We start from the raw sequence: 16,167 nt of genomic DNA, 5'->3' as shown, positions 1-16,167 counted from the left end.
TAGATTCCTGGAAATCCCTTATGAATCAGTGGGTGATTATTTGGTATCTTGCTTTCTCATCACACATAGTCTAGTGGCAATCCTATCTGCCAGTAGGAGAATTAATGATGGTGAGTCACTATTTACAAAGAATGAGTGCAGTTACCCAAGGAGACTTTAATGACTAGAAGCCAAATCCCCAAGTAAATTTTGTGATATTTTGTTTGTTTGTTTTTTAAATAAAAAACAAGACGTCAAGACATTAGACATACTAAATACCTGGGGATTCCCTAGATGTAAAGAAAGTTACAAAGAATATATGAAATTACAATCAGTCCAAATAATTTTGGCTTCCTCTCTGTAAAGGAAATATCCAGTGGTATTATATAAGATAGTGTTTGGGGCAGCTGGTACAAATAAGATGTCTTCGTAATTTTCCTTCTGAAGTCTGGATGGACTCTTTTCACCCACCAGGACAGAGGAGATTTGTAACTGGTTTAAAGACATTCAGTAACCAATACACATTTCTCATGAACACCTGAGATCCAACAGTATCCAGATCTCTGAGTCATACTTACCAACTGTTTGCTTTCAGTGTTAGGGACATTTTCTTCACTGATAATTTTGACATGAATAAATATACTATTTACATCCAAGGTGTCTTAAATAGCTGTAAATTTAGTTGAGGATATAAGACTAAATACAGGGAAGTAAGTTATGGTTGATAATATGCATACTAGCTTTCAAATGTTCTCTAAAGCAGCTCTCAGAAAAACACATATACAAAGGCTTAAATACAAAGCAAACAAATATATATGCTCACAGAGAAAGAAGAACATACGAACAGAACTTGGGGATTCTCTAGCTATCTGAAATTGTATTTCATTTTAAATATTTCCATGTGCCTATGAAGCTGAAACATTTGTGTGCACACAGTCTTGATGCTGATCAATTGTTCCATGTCTGGATGGAGATCAGAGATGAATGGCATCAGGGATCAGAGCTGAGACTGATACTCTTTAATATCCTCATCAACGACACTGACAGTGGGACTGAGCAAGTTTGTAGATGACACCAAGCTGTGAAGTGCATCTTATACACCCAAGGGATGGGATGCCATCCAGGAGAAACCCAGGCAGGCTTAAGCAGTGGGCCCAGGAGTACATGAGAATCAATAAATCCAAGTGCAAAGTCCTGCACAGGGGTTGAGGCAAATTCTGCTACCAATACAAGCTCAAGGATAAGGGACTGAGCACAGCCCTGCCAAAAAGGGCCTGGGAGTACTGGTGGATGGGAAGCTGGATATAAGCCAGAAGTGCATCCTCACAGCCCAAAAGAACAACCGTATCCTGGCCTGCGTCAAAAGAAGTGTGGCCAGCGGGGTGAGGGAAGTGATCCTACCTCTCTACTCTGCTCTGGTGAGGCCTCACTTGGAGTACTGCATCCAGAAGAGGAGCCCTCAGTACAGGAGAGATATGGACCTGTTGGAGTGAGCTCAGAGAAGGGCCACTAAGATGATCCAAGAAATGGAGCACCTCTCCTATGAGGACAGGCCGAGAGAGCTGGGGCTGTTCACCCTGGAGAAGAGAAGGCTCTGATATGACCTGATTGCAACCTTTCAGTATCAAAAGGGGAGCTACAGAAAAGAAGGGGACAGACTCCTTAGCAGTGTCAGGGTGATAGGACAAGGGGAAAAGGTTTCAAGCTTAAAGAGGGTAGATTTAATTTTGAGATGAGAAAAAAAATATTTTATAGTGAGGGCGATGAGGCACTGGAACAGGTTGCCCAGAGATGTGGTTGATGTCCCATCCCTGGAGACATTCAAGGCTAGGATGGCTGGGGCTCTGAGCAACTCGATCTAGTTGTGGATGTCCTGTTGCAGGGGAGTTGGACTAAATGACATTTAAAAGTCCCTTCCAACTCTAAGGATTCTATGATTCCCTGTTTGACGTGACAATACACAACAAATGAAAAGCATAAAAGCCCCAGAGCAACGTAAAGTCTCAGACTATAGAATATATCAGGAAGCAGAGATGCATCTTCAGGAAAGTTAACTAGTGGGAGTGTACTGCAGAGCAGACCCAGGAATGACAAGTTCTCATTCCTTCCATAGTATCTCAGATGATAAATCTTGATCCCTTTTCTCAAGCAAGTAAACCTTAATTAAATGACCCATCCTCCTGACATCAGTTGATACTCATTTGCAGTTAAAATGGCAAAAGTGTCAATCTGATTTACAGAATGACTTGGACGTAACTCTTCAAGAACATTTGAGAAAGGAGACACTCAGACTGGCTTGAATTCCCTCACATCATATTTAGTACACTTGGAGTTGGTCAGATCCTAGGCTTTTTTTTTTTTTTTTTCTTTCCTAACTCCTGTACATCCACAAGACCAGAAGTGCAATGGAAACACCACAGACCACATTCTGGTGCTATAAATCAGAGTAGTTCTGTATACCTCAATGGAGTTAAGTCAGTTTACACAAACTGGGTACCTCCATTTCTGCTTTACAAAAGGGCTTGGGGAGCACATGGATTTAATTCTACATTCTGATTTGAGGATCTGTCTCCAGTACATATGAAAGCAGTCTTGATAAGTCAAAGGCTTTGTGAGTCGTGGTTAGTTATAGATCAAATATGCCAAAGCCTCCTTTTCTAGAGGGAAGCATGAGAAAGGCCATGAATACAATGCCTGCCTGGCTATAGAGTATAATAAAGCCTCAGCTGAGAGATGGATGCTCACACTCAACTATTGCTGATGGCATCATTTTGCAAGATGTCAGCAAAGTACTCGAGGATGTGTGACTTCACGAACAAAAGAACACAGTATTTGTCATCTGCTAATATGTTTTGTATCAAAAAGGCACAAGAAGTTCCTTCCAGATAGTTTGCCAGGAAGTCTTTGCAGTACATTTCTTTCATTCCTTGAATAATAAAAAAAATAATAATAAAAATCAGGCACACTGAAAAACTGAATCAGGAAATAATAGAGATAATGCAAAGATTTATTTTTAGGTTTAGAAGAATTTGCTTTATCATCATACTATCCATGTCACCGGGGGAGCTATAGAAGGGGTGAATTTGGAGAGTTTAACCAATATGTCATCTAAAAATAATTTTCCTCAATAGTCTCAATACTTTCTATTGGCATTTTTTTTTTGACTGTTTAATTGCAGAGTATAACCATGAATTGCATATGCCATATGCATAGAGCATGAAATCTAGTCACTTATGTTCTTCAATAGTTGAGTCAAGTTTTGGTTTTAAATTTAAATTGGTATTGTAGATTAGTAAAAATAGGTGATTATCATGATTTATCTTTACAGTTTAGAAATATCTGCTTGTTACAAGTCCTTGTCAGGGAAAAAACAAACAAAAAAGAACCTTTTTTGGACTTCCATGTTATGCTTTCAAACTATTGACATTTTCATATTTTAAAGTAAATGCTTCCTTCATATTACAATTTCCATTTCAAAAGTTTATTTTCTGTATCTAAATAAAAACAAAACTTTCAAAAATCAGAATTTATTTAAATGAAATACTATAGGCATATCCAAATACACTTGTTATCCAAATGAACAACTAATATGAAATTCTAATATATTAGCCCTGAGCTTTTGATCAAACCTAGAGTAGAAAATTATATCAAATCTTAACTCTTGCTACAAGAAAACCATATTACTTCAGGCTTATTGTGTCGAAGGAACACTCATCTGAACCATGCACTTGAGTTGATCTAGACCACAAGTTGTTGTTCCACTTTACTGGTGGCAAGAAATACATTCAGTCTCACATCTAAGCTTCCATGCCATTTAACACTGTATTTATCAAAACCAATTATAGAGTCTTAGAATCTTTAAGGTTGAAAAAGATCATTAAGACCATCTAGTCCAATCGTTAACTCATCACCACCATGCTCACTAATCATGTTCCTCGGTGCCACATCTACACATTTCTTGAACACCTCCAGGGACAGTGACTCCCAATACATCACCATTCTTTCTGAGAAGACATTTTTCCTTACATCCAACCTGAATTGGTGGTAAATATCTGAGCACTTTGAATCAGGTGGCAACCACCCATTAGTAGTTTGGCCAACAACCTGATGTTGTAGACTTCAGACTCTGTCACCTGTTCCCATCACTGTGCCTGCTGAAAGGACCCACATCAGACTAGCCTTGGGACTCAGCTGGCTCTTAACCTATAGGGTTAGAAAGCAACATGTCTACATGGGCTGTAATCTTAAATTTCAAGGAAGAAAGTGGTTCAGAAGAGGTGCTGGAGTAGTGTCAAGGTTTTTGTGGGAAAAAATGAAACCTGGGGACAGTGTAGGAGAAAAGGTCTTTCTGCTACTATGTGCACACAGGGCCCAAAAACTTGACCAGAACCAGGGAATGGCATGAGCTCCTGTGTTAATCTATGCTGTGCTGCTGAAGACTTCTGTATTCACAGAGCAGATTTGTCCTTTTTCTTCTACAGAGGCTTTTTAAGTAACCCTTCACTCTTCCTACCACTGATTTTACACTTGAGAAACTCATTCTCAAGAGAAGTGAAAACAGTTTCACCCATTCCAATTCCCTTGAATTGTTTATTCCTAGAGGCAAAATAATCAACTAGCAACACCTGCTAAAAGTGAGCATGGAGCAGAGGAAACCCAGCAGGGAAACTCCCTGCAGCCACAACTGCCACAGGAGCATGCCCACTGCCTGATGGCACATGAGGTCAGCATTGATCTCAGTCAGTTTATGAGCTCTGTTACAAAATTGAATCGTTTGCTACTGAAGTCCATGGAGCAGAAATTGTTACTTCTAAGCTAATCTGTTTTCGAATTACCTTCCAGTTGTGACTGATGACCTCACTGCAAATCAGTTTACCTAATTGAGAACATTCACTAAGGGAGGAGGAATCAATCTTTATCTCTTTTTTCCTCTTTTTTTTTTTTTTTTTAATCCCCCCCCCCCCCCCCCCCCCTCCCCGATTGCTTTCAGCTTCCCTTCATGTTGTTCCAACTAGGAAGATAAATTTTATGAAAAAGCTAAGACTGCTTAATTACCTACTCCTATTTAGAGGACAAGAATGGTAAAGGGAAAAATCAGTGACTTTCCGTGAATCACTGACAATGCAGCTGATAATGTATGTTCATTTTTGGTACAAATTTCCTAAACTATTACTCAGCATATCTACTGGAACATGATACAGGTATTTCTAATAATGTTCTTATGGTCATTGCACATAATTAGAGGAAGTTTTGATTGTCAAGTGAAAAAGAAGAAAGATGAATCTTAGCAAGAGAATGGACAGAAGAGATGGTAGAAAGGGAAGATTTTATGTCTTTACAATTTTTAAAAAATAGATAGCAGAAGTAATCATAAGTTTCCTAATAATTTGATTCTAGATAACTTTCATTATGAGAGGTGGAAGTATTTCTTATGTCCACAGAAATTTATACTTAATACCTTATGCAAGAGTGTTTCAGACTAAAAAGTAGAAAAGAGACTCAAAGAAATAGGTAAAGATAAATCCTATTTTAGAACAACCTACATAGATCTATACCAAAGTACGGAGATCTTGGCTAGGATGCATCAGTATTCCAGTTTGAACCCTCCTTAAATTTGTAGCATTGAGAAAACGGATGTATTTATACATACTGTATATGGTGCGACAGAGTATATAGAAGTGTGCAGAAAAATTTAACTGTTATCTGAGAACCATGGAAACTTCTCTATTTTTAATTGCATTAGGAAGCAAGTAAAATTAAGAAATATTACTAAAGGAACAACAAAAACAGAAAAAACAGAAAAAAACAGAAAAAACAGAAAAAACCCTACAACACTGTATTATTAAAAGAATCATTAAAAAAAAAAAAAAAAAATCACACTATCCAAGCTTTTCTTCAAAACAGTCAACGTAAACTAAGCAACTAGGAGGTTCATCCCACATTAACACAAAATAGAATGCAATGAAAGAAAGATCCCCATGCAGCTGAGTAAGGGACAGCCCAGATTGCCATTTTTGCTGTGTCAGCTTGCTTAGAAGCAAATCTGCATTTCCTCTTGGAGAGATACAGCTGTGCATTTTTTTCTATAACAAAATAGCCAATATGTCTCTAAATGTGATTATCATAACCACATATAACTTGTTGTACAACTGTGTTCAGCTTCATAGATAGGGCAGAAAGCCAGAAAATGTGGTGAACATATCCTCTTCCCCAACCTCTTGACCTACTGGTGTGATGTTTATCTTCATGCTGACATTCCTCAAAATCTATATTTCCCCCTTGAATCAAGCTACCATATATTAAGAATGGGATAGCAACTAATTTTCTCTGTGCATTTTAGAAACAATTTTTCTTTGCATAAACTGCCTTACTTTTGCTTTCCTTTGTAACCTCTCTCTATGTTGAGTCCCCATGTCGTTTCTGACTGCGCAACTCTTTGCAGCCAGTCTTGGTTACATGTAAAAATAATCCCAAAGAAACACTGTGTCTTGTGGTTTCAAATGTCAGTTTTACTATGTCCCTGAAGTTTAAACATGAATGACATGCTGACCTTTGAAGTAGCATTGTCCTGGGACATAGCTGAGATTTTCTATTAGAGTGAGGTTTGCCTTTAACAGAAGAGGAATGTTCAGATGGACTGATTGGTAGTTGGCCCCTGGCTAGGCTAAAAGTATAGCTTTCCTCTCTCTTAGGCGTAATTCCTAGCACAGGAATGCAGATTCAAAAGGAAACAATAGAGAGATAAATCTAGCAGTCCTTCTCAGCAACTTTAATTTTAAGCTATAAATCGAAACACGTATTTCTTCCTTCAGATATTTTATCCACTTTTACTCATGCCTTATCTGTGATTTAAATATGGTATGCTATCCTGAAATTTATGTTAAATGATTTTTCTTTTTTTAATACATACATTTTTTTTCCTTGGGGGAAACGTTTTATGAAAGTTCTAAAGTAATAGGATAAGGTATAGCTTATTTTCTTAAGAGTTCCCAAATCAGTATTAGAATGCAACTCAAATTCCAAAACTGTTGGCCCCCTACTGAAGCAAATAGAAGTGCTGCGGGAACAAAAAATGCACTAGTGACCTCAGAGCAATTTTTAGTTTTGCTTCCCAATACTGAAGTCTTTTGAAGCAGAGTTTAGTTATTTTGTATGATATCTGGGGATGCACTCCATTCTTTATTTATCTAATAAGGGTTTCTGCTTCAGTGGATGTCATAAAATGAAAGCAGCTATTTGAATTTAATAATTATAAGACTTACTAGAGACCAAACCCATGAAACCAAACTTATTTGCTATTAAGATTACTCCATGTTGCTGTAATTTTCCCATCTCATTTCAAGGAGCTTCAGAAATGGGAATCTGGAATTTCTCATAAATTTAGCTTTCAGATAGGACCTCCAAAAAAGTAACCAAATGTGGTAGATGAATGATCAGGGAGTAGGAGGATACCATCAGGGCTGGTAATTGCTTCCCACCAAGCACAAATGACTATGGTGGTGCACAACAAAGTGATCCAGACCTTTAAAAGCATTTCTTGTTATAATTTCTCTTCTTCAATTTTTTAAATCCTATCCAAAACAAACAAACAAACAATAAACAACAAACAAACAAAAAAATTTCATAGGCTTAAAGGTGCAGTCCAGACATGACCTAAACAAACAGAGATGCAGAAAACATCAAAACTCCCAAAAGTCAGCTACACAAGGAGAAAAGCAATGAAGTAAGAGAAGAAAGAAGAAATGAAGGATCTCTGGATCACTCCCCCCAGGATCATCCTCATTCTAAAGCTGTTGCACAATCACATTCTTGATAAGACAGAACATACAGGAGGGATGTGGTTACTTTTGTAAATACCCATTTGAAAATCAGAAAAGTGAATACATTGTATTGAAGGGAAAGGGAAAATTAGTGCTGCTTGCTAACCAGAATAAGTCATCATCTACATTTCTCAAATACAGTATTTTTTTCCTTTTTTCATCTTTTTTTTTTTTTCCATTTATATCAGCTTATAAAAGACTCAGCATAGATAAGAATGTACTTGCACAATGTGCAAACACCAGCAGATATTTGATAGTATTTTATAACCCAAATATAATGCATCAAAATTTTCTACACAAATGGAAGAAACAGAAGTTACTGACTCTTCAGTGTAAGAAAAGCATTCAGTTGCCAGTATTTTCTTTAACCTCTAGTTTGGGCAGCTGGTGAAATCAGTTTGATGAAAGCATATTTCTCTCTTCAATACCAAGTAAACAGAAACTTCATTAAAAAAAAAAAAAAAAAAAAAAAAAAGCTAAACTTCATTGACAAAGGAAAACTTCAAATAACCCATCACTGAATACAACATCCCTGCTCATCCAGACATGGTATCATAATGCAGGAAAATGGTTCTGTGACACTTTTCTCAAAACTTCAGTGCTTTCCAGAACAGGTTTTCCCTGCCTGCCCACACACACCTTTGTAGGAAGATAGATAATGAGGAAGAGACCATTTTAAATGGAAAAGTAAAACTGCTACTTTCCCAAATGTATGTATAATAACCTCTATTGTAAGATTCAGTTGTAAGGATCTGGATTTTCAAATTAAACTTTAAAAACAAAAAAATACTTTACTCTTTTCAATCATCATAAATGATATAATGCTACCATAGATTACATCTACTGTTAAAGCTTTTATTCTCCTACAGTCAAGTATAATAAAATGAAAAAAGTAAGACCTGTTCTCATTTCTGTATGAGTTTTCTATTCGAACCAAAATGATATCTGCCTGAAATGTGCCTGAACTTCAAAGCTAGGCTCATCTGTGTCAGAAACTACAAGAAAGGTGTGAAGATTTTTTTTTCCCCAATAGGTATTACCTTAATATTGACAGATTTTATAATCACATCGTGATTATATATTTCATCTCTCTGGAGTACAAGATAAAGAGATTTATCTGCAAAATACATGGTCTTCATATTCTAACATTTCTAAAATGAGAAATAATCTATTACAGCTATATAGGACAGTACTAGCATGCGGTGAAAAGGTACTGCTTTGAGAGTATGTTTAATATTGAATGAAACAATAGAGAAATGTCTACATTTTATTTACTTTTTTTCAATGAATTATCATTAATATACCAAAAAAAAAAAAAAAACAAAAAACCAAAAAAAACAAAAAACAAAAAACAAAAAAAACAGAGAGCAGAATGAGAAACAGTATCTACTACGTTGCTGTCATGACTGGCGTTTTAATTGGCTCACAAGCATAAGGGGACTGCAGTATGTTTAGACTTAATTTCCACATGTACATTTCAGCCATTACAGCAAGTCTTTTTTTCTACATCTGGGAATTAGTTTATAGCATTGCAACTGTTGCTCATCTGGTCTTCTGCTGTCTTTGCCATGAACATGCATCATGACAGAGGAACTGTGGCTGAACAAAACAGCTAGCAGATATTATCGTAGTCCCATTAGGTATACTAACTGAGAACATATCTCTGTGAGCAGAAAGCAGCCCAAACAAATGTGTTTAGGTCTACAGCTAAATAAAATAGGAATTGCAAACTATGAATATTTCTTATGTAGAGAAGAATAAAGCAATAGGGGAAAGGGACATGAGGTACAAAAACACGTGCAAACAATATTTCTAGAAACCCTTGCTCAAGGACTGCTATTTTGCAATGCAGCTATCAGGGCACAGCAAAGGCCATCTTCAATACTGCTGGTTGGGACTTCTCCATGTTCCTTTTCTATCTAAAGATTATGATTCATTAGAACACACACAAATATATGTATTTGTTCTTGTGAAAACTATTAATTTTCAAGAACACTCTTGTTTGAACCTTTTTGCAGATAGAGCCATCACAGAGTATACCAAATCAGTACAACAAACTTGACTGTACTTTTGCTTAGACAAAATACGAGCGCATAGAATTTATGCATTTATGGTCAACTGATGATAATTTGTATAATGTTGAACAACCACCAGACAGGCTGTAACCTCTCCAAGGATATAGAGCACAGAGAGCACCATCCTTGGAGATGCTTCACAGACAGAACTGACTTTCCGCACCTTTTCCCTCTTGAGAGATTATGAAGAACAAAAAGAAAAAAAGAAAAAAAAAAAAAAAAAAAAAAAAAGGATGCAGTCTCTTACATCCCTTGAGATGCTGAGTCATCCTTTATAGAAACTTCATTCTTTTTCTCAACCAAGCCAGCCAGACTCTAGCCCAATATGTGAGTATTCTCACCAAATTTGCAGTTGCAACAAAAGCAAAGACGACATTGATTTTACCTAAGACACGAGAATAAAACATTTTGTTTTGCTTTTAAATTACAGGTGGGTTTCATAACTGCTGATTTACTCCAGTGCACTGGCATCGCATCAATATTACTAGGATAATAAGGAAGCTAGATTTTATTTTTTTTCTTTCCCTATCCTATTTTTAACTCAATACAATTTAACATGATGTAGAAAATAAAACAGATTTCCAACCCCTGAAATCTTTCTGAAACCAGAGTTCTAGTTCCCCAGCCAGCACTCATCCACATGGAGGCCAAATGCTTTTGTCATATTATTAATTCAGTCTTCCAAGAAGTTGTGGTTCTCTTGTTAGAGAAACTCCGCTATGAAATGCAGTGCCAGGAAATCTGACAAGTTGCCCTCCCTCCTAGTACGATATTTTGGAGAGAGGAAGCACAGATCAGAAGGCAGACTGTGGGCTTAGAGGGATGCTTTGCATAATGCTTACACTTCCTTGTGGCGTGGCTGGAAGGAGGAGAAAGCTGGAACATTTCAACAAAGTTTCTGTCTCCTGTAGCTTATAAAGGGCAAGGACAAACTTAACAAAACTAGAGAAACTCATATCTTCACTTCCCTGATTTTTCTACTGTCTTCAAGCAAAGTCTACCTGCAAATTCCAGTAGATCATATGCTACGGACAGTGTTGAGGGACATATATTTGAAAAGTTTCAGGGATACAGGAAAAGCAAATATTTAATGGGTTTTCATTTTCATACATTGTTTTAAGCCATATTCAAGTATATTAATGGATTATCTTTGATATTTCTTTCAGCTTTCAGATAAGTACGTCAGTTGTCATACTGGCTACTGTGAACACAAGTATCAGCTCTTGGGAAGATGATTGAAGCCCTAATAAATTTGAAACCGGTTTCAATTAGTACACAGGAAATTTACTTTGTGAGCCATGACTTGTTTTATTAGTGCCCTGGAGGGCAATTTAGATTGGAAAAAAAATCAGGAGATCATTGTTTGCCAAAAAAAGAAAACAGATACTTAGCCTTCATCCATAGCCTGGGATGCAGCCATGAAAACGAGACTAAAATATTATTGAATATCAAAAAAATATTTATCTTTATACATTGAGGTCAAGCATAGTTCCAGAGTGCTGGAAATGACATCCATCCCTTCCTGAAGCATGTTGTTAGCATGGAAGTTTGCCACTTGCTGTTTTTACTTTTAAATGATCCCTAAGTAAAATCCTTATTTTGCATTTCTAATAGGTACAATTAAGATATGGAAACAAGTGCTCAAGAAAGGAGGAGTATCCCTAAAATTATCTATATTTACAACTTCAGTCTCCTGAATTTTCCATTGGATCACATCATATACATTTTCTATTTTTCTTCTCTTATTGCTCGTATTCTCAGCTAGCTAGGAAGAAAAAATAAGTTGCATCAAAGGCATAGGATACAGAAAAATAGGTAAAGACTCCTGCTAATGCAAAATCTCTTCTAATAATATGCACAGGAAGATGAGATTTTATGATTACCAATTTTTTTTCTGTCAACTGTCTGGCCAGTAAGGTGAAAGGCATGGCACACTAAATGAAACAACTCTTAATATTTCTTTCCCTAACGTAAACAAGCATCAACTACACAAATGTTCTTTGTGTGTTAACCTGCCTTGACCTCATTCACCTCAATAAGGGCCTCTTGCCGTGCAGTCTATAATTTTTCAATATTTTTTAATCATAGCCACGTCAGTGTCTTTCACACTTCAGCAAGCTCCTTCAAATGATGCCAACCTCAGTTAGATTCAGCAGCAGCAGACCATAGCTTGAACAGCAAGGGCTAAATTGCCATAACTATTTCTTGTCTGTGCAAGGGAGCAAGAAGTCTCTCCTTTTTTACCCCCATCCCATGACTAATGGTAGCAGAAAAGGACATAAATATGAGATCCCGGTGCACCTTCAGTAAGGAAAAAAATCCTCAAGAAAGGAGCTGAAGTGCTTCAGTCTTTTCATCCAAGCATTTACAGAAGGCTGCAACTCCAAACAAATATGCATATAATCTACCTTTAGGTTTCATTTGCACAGTGAGTGCACTGCAATTAGGTAAAAGAGGCTGCTCTAGAAAATATTTCAGAGTATCTAAATAAAACCATTAGTCTGAGCCTACCTTTATGAGAAGAACCTTTATGAATAGTGATTACAAGTACTTCAAAATTCATACAAGTAGAAATTACCACATAATTGGACATCATTCTTCTAACAATGGGAACATTATAAATTCCAGAGGCACTCAGTAATGAATCTCTGGGTATATGCAGGTATTGTGAGTGTATGAAAAGTCTTTCACATTTGAAGTTTCCACCACCAAACTTTTTGTTTTTCACATTAATCGCTGGTGCAATATCGGAGTTTTTATATCTGAACCTATTTCAGACATGCAAATATTCATTAAAGAGCTAAGCTCGATAGGGCAAACTCTTCAAAATATTTGCTTCCTCTGAACAGAAAACCTACCAGGCATGAAAACAGCATTTTCACTGTGACTGCAATTATAATCCAGAGTTATCTTACTGCTCAGTCACACATCCTGGTCATATCCTGACCATAAGGCAGGAGTATCACAATCTTTACAGAACTTGCAGGAAGGAGGGACAGTGACTTGTCCATCAACTGAAATTCTCCAAAGAAAAACAGCATATGCAAAGGCAATCCTGACCTTCTAGTTCTGGCCTCGATAAGCAAGCATGACATTATCAGGTCATGAACAGGATCAGAACTGTAGAGTACATGACAGATTGCACCTATGCTTTTATATATGGTGTCCATTAAATCAGCTACATTTTGATAGCAAGTTAATCAACACTAACATTAAAAACCTGTGACTAAATTTCAACACAGAATGCATGAAATTTAATTATGTTTAAAAACAAAAGCAAGAAAAAACCATCCATATATTTTTTTTTAAAAAAAATCTTACCTCACACAACAAGAAGTGTTTAAATGTCAAAGTAAATTTATCCACTTTGGTTGATGCCTCCTTTGATACTCCTAAGGGAAATTAATTTTAAATTTGAAAAATAGAATTAATTTACGGATAAAACATAAATATTTGCCTACACAACTTAAAAATAAATGTGAACATAATCAAGTACCAGAGCATAGCTTTAAGGTATTCAAAGCCTTGACTATATAACAGTGAACATTCTAAATTCAATACGATTTGGGAAAGTGCATGGCAGGAGGCTTGTGACGAAACACAGTTGTATTGCTCTTGTATAAAATATCAGTCTTTTTTTGCTGTAATGAAACAAAGTCATCTTGGTTTGTAAATGCAGTTTGTTAGGGTTGCTCATTAATAGAAAAAAAAGAAAAAAGCCCTCCACATGCATCAGTTTTATTGGAATGAAATTACAACTCTTTATAAAGGCAATCCTACTCATAAGATACTGAACCAAATTAGTTTCAATTTTTGAAACATTGTAGCATGGTTTTCCTTTGGCCCACTCAGTTAATCTTGCATAGAAAAAGGAGAAGGAGGGCAGGAGTGGCTACTTGGAGGGGGGACGTGTGATATGAATAACATACAGAACAGGTGTGGAATATTGCGTGTATAACCGTATGGCAAAAAGCAGCAAGTAAAAGCACATGCCAAGGAACCTGATCTGACATTAGCTAGGGTGCTGTAACACAGATGTCAGGTTGCCTATGACTTGGAGCTAAACAGAAGAACTGTGCATGCTTTGGCCTCACAGGTCTACTCAGATGCAGATGTGGGCATTCATAAAGGCTAATGCAGCCAAGGGACATTAATTAGAAAGTCAAGTTCATGCTGAAGTAACTCTGAGCACCTAACTTCAAACTTCAGCTCCAAAAGAGCCTCACTCCCTTCACTGGATAAACTAAGATAATTCACTTTCCTACACTAACTTCAGACTGTGAATTCACCCTTCTCCATCTACCACACTTTTTTTTTTTTTTTTTTTTTTTTTTTCCCCCTCTCCATTTTCTTTTCCAGAAAAGTTGCTAGAAAACTATTTAAGTCTTTATACAACTCATTAAGGAGAATCTAAATGGACCTTCCAGGCACCGGTGCAGAAATTCTGCTGGCAGTATAACCAACTTATCACTGTCTGATGTATATCACATGAGTACAGCCATCCTGGACTGCACTGTCCTGCACTGGGACTGGGACCTTCTGCATCAGGGTGTGCTAAAGAGTGAAGGGGTTGGAGAGGGAAAAAGAAAAAGCTATGTACAGCCTTTTTATTGCTCTCTGTATGGAATTCATCCTTGAAAGATGAAGTCCAAATCGAACTAAAACCAGTTTGGGCTACAGTTGGTTCATTTTACCAAACATCTCAAATCGAAGATCACTGGAACACAAGTTCCAGTTAACTGTGACAGTTAACACTGTTAAATTTCTTATGTCAGATGCTAAGGGATCCTACAGATTTAGAGGATGTATTTCATGTTTCTATATGTTCTTGCACAATGCCTAACATTCCTTGGCAAATCAGTTAGTAACATTCCCACCTAAAATTATGCTACAACTTGCTTGCTATGTATGAGTACAGTTAAGGTAAAGAAACAAGTTTCTATATTTGAATCGTGACTTAGAATTCTATTTAAGTGTTCAGTCCTTGTAAATGTAATTGACACAGGATGAATTATGCAATGTCATTTTTTGAAATAAGAAAGAGGTAAATGAGATGAAAAGTTTTTTTCTTAAAGAAAGATACTACAAAATATTTGCTGAAACGTAGTCTAGGCCTTAGTTTTAAAGAGATGTCAGACAAAACCCCATTCAGTGGAAGAAACCAGTGTCATAAACCCACCCACACCACCTGTTAAACAGAAGCCACCATGCACAATTAAGGTAATTAATTCTCATGAAAATCTGAACAAAGCACAGGGAAGTAATTGGAAAGCATTTTCATCACTTCAGTGGAAACAAGACCCAAATTAGGTACAAACCTACTGAATCTAATCATGCTGGGTCTACAAAGGCTGACATAAACCATAATAAAAGCAGAGATGAAATTAATAAGAAATACTTCTACAGATTTTGTGTTTTCTTAACCCTAATCAATTCTTTAGAAAGATAACAAAATGTTCTAAGTATATCAAAAAGGCTTAGGGTTCCAACAAGTTCAAAATCACTAGACAAGCCCTGTAAATGTCCTGCTAGGCCAATACTCTCTGGACAGTAAATAAAATTAATAAAATTGAGTTTAGAACACTAGATCTAAAATTTTTCTGTTTCCTGTAATGTTTATTCATATCATTAACCATAGGCGATAATATACAACAGCTGAAGAAACCATCTTCTTCTTAATCATAAAAGAAGAAGTGATATTAAAATATTGTTATCATTATATTCCTGTTAAATGTCTATCATCACTTACCCGAGATACAGCAACAGCTGTATTTCTGCAGTTTTGTCATCTGGACAGAACAGCATTCAGCATCTGTCACAAAGTTTCTAATTAAAATTGTGTTAAAGAGATTATGCTTTTTAGCATCAGATGTGGAAAAGATCCAGAACTGATTTCTAAGCTATAAAAACATAAATTAAATGAATTAATGTCAAATAGGTTTTTTTTTTTTTTTTTTTTTTTTTTGTAAGCTAACTTTCTAGCATCAAAGAAAATAAACTGGGAAAAGAGGGAGAAAATAAATAAGTAAAAGGCTTTAAGATTCTCAAGAGGGGCATCAGAAGTTTAAGCACTCAGAGTTATTAATCTCTTCTGAAATTCCTAGTGCAGGTGCATGAGTTTTTTTCTTATGCCCATTCCAAAACTTTGCAGTCACATCTAGAATGACTACTGATTTAAAATGTTTTTGCTGGTCTATGTCCCTAAGCAAGAAGATATGTGTACCTTTTTCAAACATTTTCTTCAAGCAAAGGTTTTATGGTTTAGAGTGACTTGAAGACCATCTCAGCTAACT

General features: G+C 36.4%; 1 long non-coding RNA gene across 1 annotated transcript; it reads right to left on the bottom strand.

Annotated features, from left to right (window-relative positions):
• Positions 1 to 2,477: 2,477 nt before the first annotated feature.
• Positions 2,478 to 15,696, bottom strand: LOC149919388 (uncharacterized). Its single transcript, XR_016463559.1, has 3 exons — positions 15,624 to 15,696; positions 13,196 to 13,266; positions 2,478 to 2,905 (listed from the first exon to the last, which is right to left on the bottom strand). It is a non-coding gene; the product is annotated as an uncharacterized LOC149919388 (long non-coding RNA).
• Between the last annotated feature and the right edge of the window lie 471 nt (positions 15,697 to 16,167).

The sequence above is a fragment of the Phasianus colchicus genome, chromosome 1 (genome assembly GCF_987193195.1).
Source record: "Phasianus colchicus chromosome 1, bPhaCol1.hap1.1, whole genome shotgun sequence".
Lineage (NCBI taxonomy): Eukaryota > Metazoa > Chordata > Aves > Galliformes > Phasianidae > Phasianus > Phasianus colchicus.
The sequence above is the reverse complement of the archived record's forward strand: the minus strand, read 5'-3'. Positions and strand labels throughout refer to the sequence as shown.